This window comes from Amblyomma maculatum, chromosome 2, assembly GCF_055883805.1.
Source record: "Amblyomma maculatum isolate TAMU_Amacu chromosome 2, ASM5588380v1, whole genome shotgun sequence".
NCBI lineage: Eukaryota > Metazoa > Arthropoda > Arachnida > Ixodida > Ixodidae > Amblyomma > Amblyomma maculatum.
The window spans coordinates 196,526,121-196,534,470 of NC_139345.1; the positions used below are offsets into that span (position 1 = coordinate 196,526,121).

The window sequence follows — 8,350 nt, forward strand, 5'->3', positions numbered from 1 at the left end:
CTGTTCCCGCGCTATGCTCTTTGATTTACAATGTCTAACCAACACGCCCAGTCTTATCACTTCTAGGACACTGTCTTTTAAAAGCTTGATACCTTGCGACACCTTGGTGTATATTATATTGACTGGTGTGGACTGAACAGTGTTGATTAGAAAACGGTTTTGCCTATAACTCGAGTGGGATAAATAAAAGGCCTTTTATAAGAATTGTATGCCTTCTTCCAGATTGTTTTCATGTATGTAATGGTCAGTGTAGAGGAAAAAAGTGCAGGCATATAGTCGACTATACATTTGTCATTTTCTAATCCTACACAGGTGACCACAAGCATCAATCAACTGTTATTGCTGATGTTTTGCTCGATTGCAGTGTCAACAAATAGCTAACATCATATCTGTGCCCAGATATTGCCGAGTTGGGTGTCCTCCTAAAATTTAGGATGTGAAGCTTACTTCCAGAAATCTAACAGACCATCAAAATCTGGCTAGCATTAGTGCAGACCTGAAAGGCTGTTGTGGAGACCGGCTGAATAAAGCTAAATGTTACAAGGAAAAGCACAACACTGCTAGAAGAAAAATAAATTAAATATTGTGGAAACCAAAATGTCAAATGCGCAGTCGGATCTATAATGATACAAACCACAACTCAGTGATAAACCATTTGTTACATTTCACCTAATGACTCTTAGGGGATACCTTGCACATACTTCAGCACGTCACTGAAGCATTCAAGTATGGAGCCAAGTAACTATCACATCTTCCCTACAAAACTCATGGGATAATTTCAAATACAAGAGGCATGGTCTGCAGTATTTTCCAGGTACCAGTACATTTCAAATTCACGCAGTTAATAGTTGGTGAGATAAACATGCTGTGACATTTACAACCAACACAAAAACATAATGTTCAGATGCATCACATATGAAATGAGGTTTTGTTTTTGCTAACCACCACAATATAAATAGATTTGCTTCAGAATGATTTTTTTTTCACTGCCTACTCCATTATTAAAAGAAATAATGCAGACAGACCAAGGCAGCTGTCCATTCATACTAGCATCGTTAGCAGTGTTTAGGGTATGACCTTAATCGTGCATCCCTGAACGTGTGATGGCTTGCAGAAGGGCACTGCAGTGTGCTTGCTGGTAGATGATTTAGTGCGTCCCTCATTTGTGCTGTGGTGTGCAGGTGAGCAGCAGGTAGGTTCCAGGCATTGGCCAGTCTGAAGTGCTCAGGTAACTGCATATATAAAGAGGGGAAAAAATCAAGTGAGACCAAGCACACAGTTCCTTTCCCAGTAATGAAAACAGACAGTTATAAATTCAGTACCTACGATCAATCAAGAGGATTCTGGGCAGGCAACTTTAACAAGACTGCTCACATCATGATAAAAAAAAATGCTAGACTTCAGCCTCAATACAATGTACGGTGTTTGCCAAAAGTAACCAGCCGGCATGGTTTACTTCTCGCTCGTATAGGAGAGACTTTACAGTTTCCCTAAAGATGAAAAGGTCATGAAAGGCAGTTAAGGCTTTACCTTGCCTTCGAAGGTTTAGAATGGGAGGTGGCATAAGCACTTCACAATATGGATGATAGGCAAACTTCGAAGCCTGGTTTCTAGAAAAAATTTCTAACATCCCACAAGTCTCAAATGAGGCTATTTTTAATATTTTTTTTTACTCCATGAATGTGAGGCACACCTACCTTAAGATTAGAAAATGGGTAAGACAATTGGTGCTCTAAATGTGTATGAATGTTTCTGTTATGCATAAAATTAAAGCACATGAAACATTTTCCCAATTATGGCATGTTCGAACAGAGAAGGTTGCTTCAAAACTCAAAAGAAAAATTACCCCATCGCTCCGTAAATTCCTCCATAAATTGTATTAAGTTTCAGGAACTAGTCTCCTGGAGGAGATGAATAAAGAGTCTAAGTAAACGCATTGCATTATTCTGCTTCGAACAATGTTATCAAAAATGAAACATACGGCTTATCAAGCATCGTCACAACTCTTTGAATAAAGGTGCAAAATTAGCAAACAATGCCCATCTCTAAAATTTTAGGTTTATGTTAAGGCTGAGACCTGCACTGTGAAGAGGCAGGATATGTGTTACATTATTATAAACAATTGCTGGTTTGTTACATAAGCAGGATGTAGCGGTATAGCCATTTGTGGGTGCAGGGCGTGAAGTGACGCCCATAGGAATGCACGTAAACTATTGGTTTGAAATTTCCAAGTCTCAGACTGCAACTATGGCACATATATGGCAATTTTCTTCATTTATCATAACTAGGTGCATTCTAGAGCAAAAAAAAAAAGGTTGTGTAAGATGTCATTTCAAAGCCAGTATTTTTAAATAACTCCAACAGGAACTTGTTTGTCCCATTTATTTCACACATCTACATTTTGTTCAAATTTCTTAAACAAGGCAACCTGATTTCCTTATCTTGTAGTACTTCTAATGGGCAAAACTGAACAGGAAATTAAGAAATAGTGTGGAAATGCCTGCTCTACGAAGAAATAAATAAATTTAACTAATGGGAGCAAAAAGATCCCCAACATGTATTTCATGAGAAATGCCTGTTACAAAAGGAAAGTAAATCAAGTATGCCCACAGGGGAAAGACAAAGAAACAATCTGGGTATGCGAAAGTCATCATTGATGCACTGTGGAAAAAAAAATATATATATATATATATATATATATATATATATATATATATATATATATATATATATATATATATATATATATATATATATATATATATATATATATATACTGAAAACTGCCCTTTACAACTGGATATCTAAGGGTGGTGCCACGAGCGGCTATCCACACCCATGGATAGTGGCACCGCCACAGCCTGCGTTTGTCACAGATCAGCCTTGGCTTACAATAGCATAATCATGTATGCTTTCTCTTTATGTTAAAGGTAGCAGGGTTAGCATATAGGTAATATTCTGAAGAGCGGGGAGTCTTGTATGTTGATTTTGTGCCTTCACTTTACGCCCTTCTCCCAATGCTCGGAAAAAAGAAAAAAAAAGTTTCAGCTTTGATAACCTTACTGGAAACAATACAATGCAACATGTTTTCTCACATTCTTTCTCATCTTTTAGAAACTTGATCGTTAATTTTAAGAAAAATTAGGACTGAGGTTCTTTCCTTTAATTCCTGAATAAGACTACTATGTTGAAATGCATCGAATTTAGGACAGTGTTTAATGTGCTGCATTCTGTATATGCAAAAAAAAGATATTCGCAAACATTTCGCTATCAAGTGGTTATGCATTCTGCACAGGTGCGCCTTACAGTCACAGTGAAAAAAAAAATTAAAATGGCCTTGTTTCACACTTGTGGACATCTGAATTTTTTTTTCTAAGTGGTGACTTTCTCACAGTATCAGAAATATGCCTGACATTCTACACTCTCTCCCTTTTGCTCAAGCACATAAAATATACTGATTGATCAGTGCCTGCATACCTCAATCCAAATTGATTTTAAAGTTGCAAAAAAAGTGCATGCACCGAAAAGCTGCTTATCCCAAGATGTCAGTCACACTTCTCCTTCTGAAATACTAGCAATAGCACGAAACTAATTTCACTGCTGGTGTATTCAGTTATGTGTGTACAATATTAAGGCAACCAAAAAACTGCGCAAATAAAGGCCTCTAAGATCAAACTAGCTGCAAGCGCAGCGAACAGGAAAGACATTAAGGAAGCGAAATGACTTTTTCATTTCTGGTTTGAAATTATTTACTACTGCAGCATTTTAAAGCTTCCATCAAAAGCCACGACACAAAGTATCAACGAATGCAACTGCCCATTACTGCTAACTGCCCACCTGTGATGTGAACAACACTGTGGTGTTTGTCTTTTCTGTCGTTCAATGTGTTAGCGCGGTGAAACCAATTATGAATAACCAACTAGGCCCAATTCTCACCATTTTAACACTAAGATACGCACAATTCATAAAAAATACAAAAGTCTTATTTAGTAATGAAAGCAATCACTCTTGTAATGCACATTTGACTACGTGTGGTCACTCAAATAATTCTTTCGAATCGCCATCTACTGCTAAACACCTAACGGCTGAGTAGTACACGAGTTTGTACCTTGGCGTCAGCCGACCATGTTTTACAGAGAGGAATATTTTTTTGTACTTTCACACAAGCACCAAAACTAAATGCAGCGACCAATGTGAAACATGCGCAACACCTGCTTTTTGCGCGCTGTTTCTACTCATCGCATTAATGCACCCACCTGTTAGAAAAAAAAGGCGAGTTTAAAACAGACTAAGAAAATACTCATCTAAATGTTGAGACCCACAATGGTTATACTAAGAGATGAATAAATGACAAAATAAAAGCTTATTCGTTCACTCACTTACCTCGAAAAGGATCACACAGGTCACAGCTCGTTTGGGGTACTGATCAAATCTGTTAGAAAAACAAAGGGGGGGGGGGGGGGGGATATGGAAAAGGAAACACTCAACGCACATTACAAGTTACAAAAAAAAAAACGAATAAAGAATAAGACAATAACAAAGATAACTTGATTAAAGTTTCATACTTTCTCTCGCACTTTCGCACATTTTCTTCGTAGAGCGTCAGCTCCAGTTGACGCAGCACTGCGCATTACTTCGCCTTTCTTCTAGGGCCCGCTCCCATTGACGACGCACTGCTGCTCTGAGTACAGTGATCGCGCACTCTCACACCAAAACATGGACGCTTTAAGCGGGAAACGCATGTGAGCGAAAAAGTGAGCGAAGCGACAAGGCGGCGCGGCGTAAGCGATCATGGTTCGCTCCGTCGCCTACTGGGGAAGACGCATGCACGCGACAGCGCGAAACGACGACAACGCTGGCATTTGGCTGGCTTAGTGGCTTAGTACACCGCAAAACTATTGCCAAATCTAACAAGAGTCATAACGATTGCAAGAATTGACGTTATTTTGCGACAACATGGCAAAGTAAAATGTATTTACAGCAAACCGTATCGAATGTGTGTGAACTTGCACTGTAATCGGCACGAATAGTCACGTGACCCCTTGTTTCTACTGTTTCGGTTGCGATTAGACGTTCTTTGAATCCTTGGCTATCCACCATTGTTCGTACAAAGCGAAATGTTTACGCGGTAATGCACAATCACAATGCAACCCGACAAAATAAAGAAAGCATGCGAAATGAGCGGCAGTGACGTACGGTTACTTCCGGGCGAACGAGCGAAATTTTCTATTTCGGCAGATCCGAGCGACGAGCCAAGCGACACATGCATTTCTGTTCGCGCGAAGGCTTCGCGCGACGCGTGCCGCCGTCGCGTTCGCGTTCGCGTGAGTTTTCGCGTGCATGCGATTCAGCCTTTATTCGCTGCGCACTAGGCCCATTCAAAAAGGAAAAAAAAAAAACACCAAACCCGAAATAAGGCAAACACGGACGGCCCGGCGCCGCCACGTCGAAGGCACGCTGCAGGTGGGGGGTTGTCGGTTTACATGTTCCCAGGCGCACTCACGGGACGGGACGCTGACGTGTGGTTCAAGGTTCACACCGCCGCAGCCAAGGCGGGAATTCCCGGCGCAATAATTCACCGCTAACACATCCAATACACACCCGCCAAGATTATATCACGAGATATACGCCATAACATAACTTTTTCGCGGTAGGGTCTAACTTGCACATGAAAAGCGACAGCATCCGAAGAGTTGTATTACGAAGAGATTTTGAGACCACACGCAACAATATTAAGAGCGCGTACCTCATCCAATAGCAACATTAAACAAACAATAATTTCAAGCAGCGTACTGACATTTTCAAGCAATCACGCCAGTCGATTTCCTTCTTCCGTGTTGAAGCCGGCGTTGCCACGGTACGGTGCAAGCGGTGTATGACAGTGAATCTATTTACCACTACTTTACGTAATTCAGAACACCTATCGAAGTGCACATGTCACAACACATCAATTCTGCAGCCCATTCAAAGAACCACAGCACAAATAAGCAGCACAACGCAAGGAAACAGCGTCCACAATCGCACCGCACGACAACAAAGGCAGCATGATGACATCGCACCTCTCCGCCACTGATGACTTCGGATTGGTTCGGATTGACCTATCAATGGCTTTTGTGGCTTTTTTAACTGTCGCCTCCTATACGAAGTTTCGGTTTCGGAAGCCAGTTTAGGCGATCTTTCTTTCTTTCTTTCTTTCTTTCTTTCTTTCTTTCTTTCTTTCTTTCTTTCTTTCTTTCTTTCTTTCTTTCTTTCTTTCTTTCTTTCTTTCTTTCTTTCTTTCTTTTTATGAAACGGCAGCGCACAGTTTGAGCCCAGGGCTCATTTATGTAACCCCCTCCCCTCTATAATGCCTTGGCGATTGAAGGTATGGCAAACAAATAAACATAAAAACAAAATTGAGTAGTAATGTAATCAGGAGTATTGAATACTTCAACATTCCTATCGTATATAGTATCAAATATCTTCTGATCATGGTAGAAAACAGGTAAGGTATATTTACTACCCCTGCTTCCAGAGAGGTAGTAAAAAGGTATTTCAGTCAAAAAACGTAGTAACAGCAGGAGTTACTACCATGTTGCTACCTAAGAAGGTCGTACAAATGTAGTAACGGCTAAAAAAGGTAGTAACGGCAGCCGTTACTACCTTTTTACTAACTTTTTTTCTAAGAGTGTATACTATAATACACCTGTTCCCACAGGTGGAAGTAGGGAACGGTCCGAGCAAGTCCATCCCTATTAGCTGGAATGGTCTGCACGGTGGCGTAATGGGCTTTAAAAGACCGGCTGGCCTCAGAGGCGGAACCTTTCGACGTTGGCAGTCACGGCAAGTTCGAACATAATGCGTTACATCGCTTGACAAACGAGGCCAGTAATACCGTTCTTTAATTCTGGATATCGTACGAGTGACACCCAGGTGGCCGGATGTGGGTTCGTCGTGGCAGGCTTGAAAAATCTCATCCCTTAAGCTTGCTGGTACAACGAGGAGGTATTGGCGACTGTTGGCTGTAAAATTCTTCTTGACGAGAACGCCATCACGGAGACACAGAGAAGACAAAGTACGACGGAAAGGGCTAGGGACCATGCAGCCGGCACCTTGAAGAAAGTCGATTACCTTGTGAAGTTCGGGATCATTCCGTTGGTGATCGGCAAAATTGTCTGAACTAATTGCACTCAGAAATGCGTCGTCGTCACCTGAGGCGTCCGAAGCTGGTTGTACAGGAGCACGAGACAGGCAGTCAGCGTCTAAATGCTTACGACCTGACTTGTAGGTTACAGTGATGTCGTATTCTTGAAGTCGTAGGCTCCACCTGGCGAGACGTGCAGAAGGGTCTTTAAGGCTTGTCAGCCAACAAAGCGCGTGATGGTCGGTCACCACTTTGAAGGGTCTGCCGTACAGGTATGGTCGAAACTTCGAAATAGACCACACAATGGCCAGGCATTGCTTTTCAGTGGCAGGGTAGTTTGTCTCAGCCCTAGACAAAGCCCGACTAGCGTAGGCGATCACACGTTGTTCACTGTTCTGTATCTGTACTAGGACAGCGCCCAAACCGACATTGCTTGCATCCGTGTGGAGTTCGGTGTCTGCGGTTTCATCGAAATGTGCTAGAACTGGAGGTGACTGCAGGCGACGGTGAAGCTCCTGAAATGCGTCCATTTGCTGGTCGCCCCATGTGAACGGCATATCAGCCTTAGTAAGAAGTGTAAGGGGGGCGGCTATTTTAGAAAAGTTTTTCACGAAACGTCGATAATATGCACATAGCCCAAGAAAGCGTCGCACCTCTTTCTGGTCCCGCGGCGTCAGAAAATTGGCGATGGCAACTGTTCTTTCAGGATCCGGCAGAACTCCCGCTTGGTTCACGACATGGCCCAAAAACTTCAGCTCTTCATAAGCAAAATGGCATTTTTCGGCTTTCAGAGTGAGGCCCGACGTTTGGATGGCGTCTAGTACTGCGTCTAGGCGACGGAGGTGCTCCACGAAATTCGGGGCAAATACAATTACGTCGTCCAAGTATACAAGACATATCGCCCACTTCAGATCTCCAAGAATGCTGTCCATGAGTCTCTGAAAGGTTGCGGGCGCGGAGCAAAGGCCGAAGGGCATGACCTGGAATTCGTATAGCCCGTCAGGTGTAATGAAAGCAGTCTTTTCGCGGTCCCTCTCATCGACCTCTATCTGCCATTATCCAGACTTGAGATCCATGGAGGAGAAGTATCTTGTGTTGCACAGACGACCTAAGGCGTCATCTATTCTGGGCAAAGGGTAAACATCTTTTTTCGTAACGTTGTTCAGTCGGCGATAGTCTACGCAGAAACTAAGTGTGCCATCTTTTTTCTTCACAAGTACCACAGGT

At 42.3% G+C, this 8,350-nt stretch overlaps 1 long non-coding RNA gene across 2 annotated transcripts; it reads right to left on the minus strand.

The window, feature by feature from the left end:
* Positions 1 to 883: 883 nt before the first annotated feature.
* On the minus strand, positions 884 to 5,933 carry LOC146200858 (uncharacterized). 2 transcript variants are annotated; one of them, XR_014705274.1, is made up of 3 exons: positions 5,798 to 5,933; positions 4,384 to 4,432; positions 884 to 1,232 (listed from the first exon to the last, which is right to left on the minus strand). It is a non-coding gene; the product is annotated as an uncharacterized LOC146200858 (long non-coding RNA). The 2 variants fall into 2 exon arrangements; XR_014705275.1 differs by lacking the exon at positions 5,798 to 5,933 and adding an exon at positions 4,566 to 4,594.
* Positions 5,934 to 8,350: the final 2,417 nt, after the last annotated feature.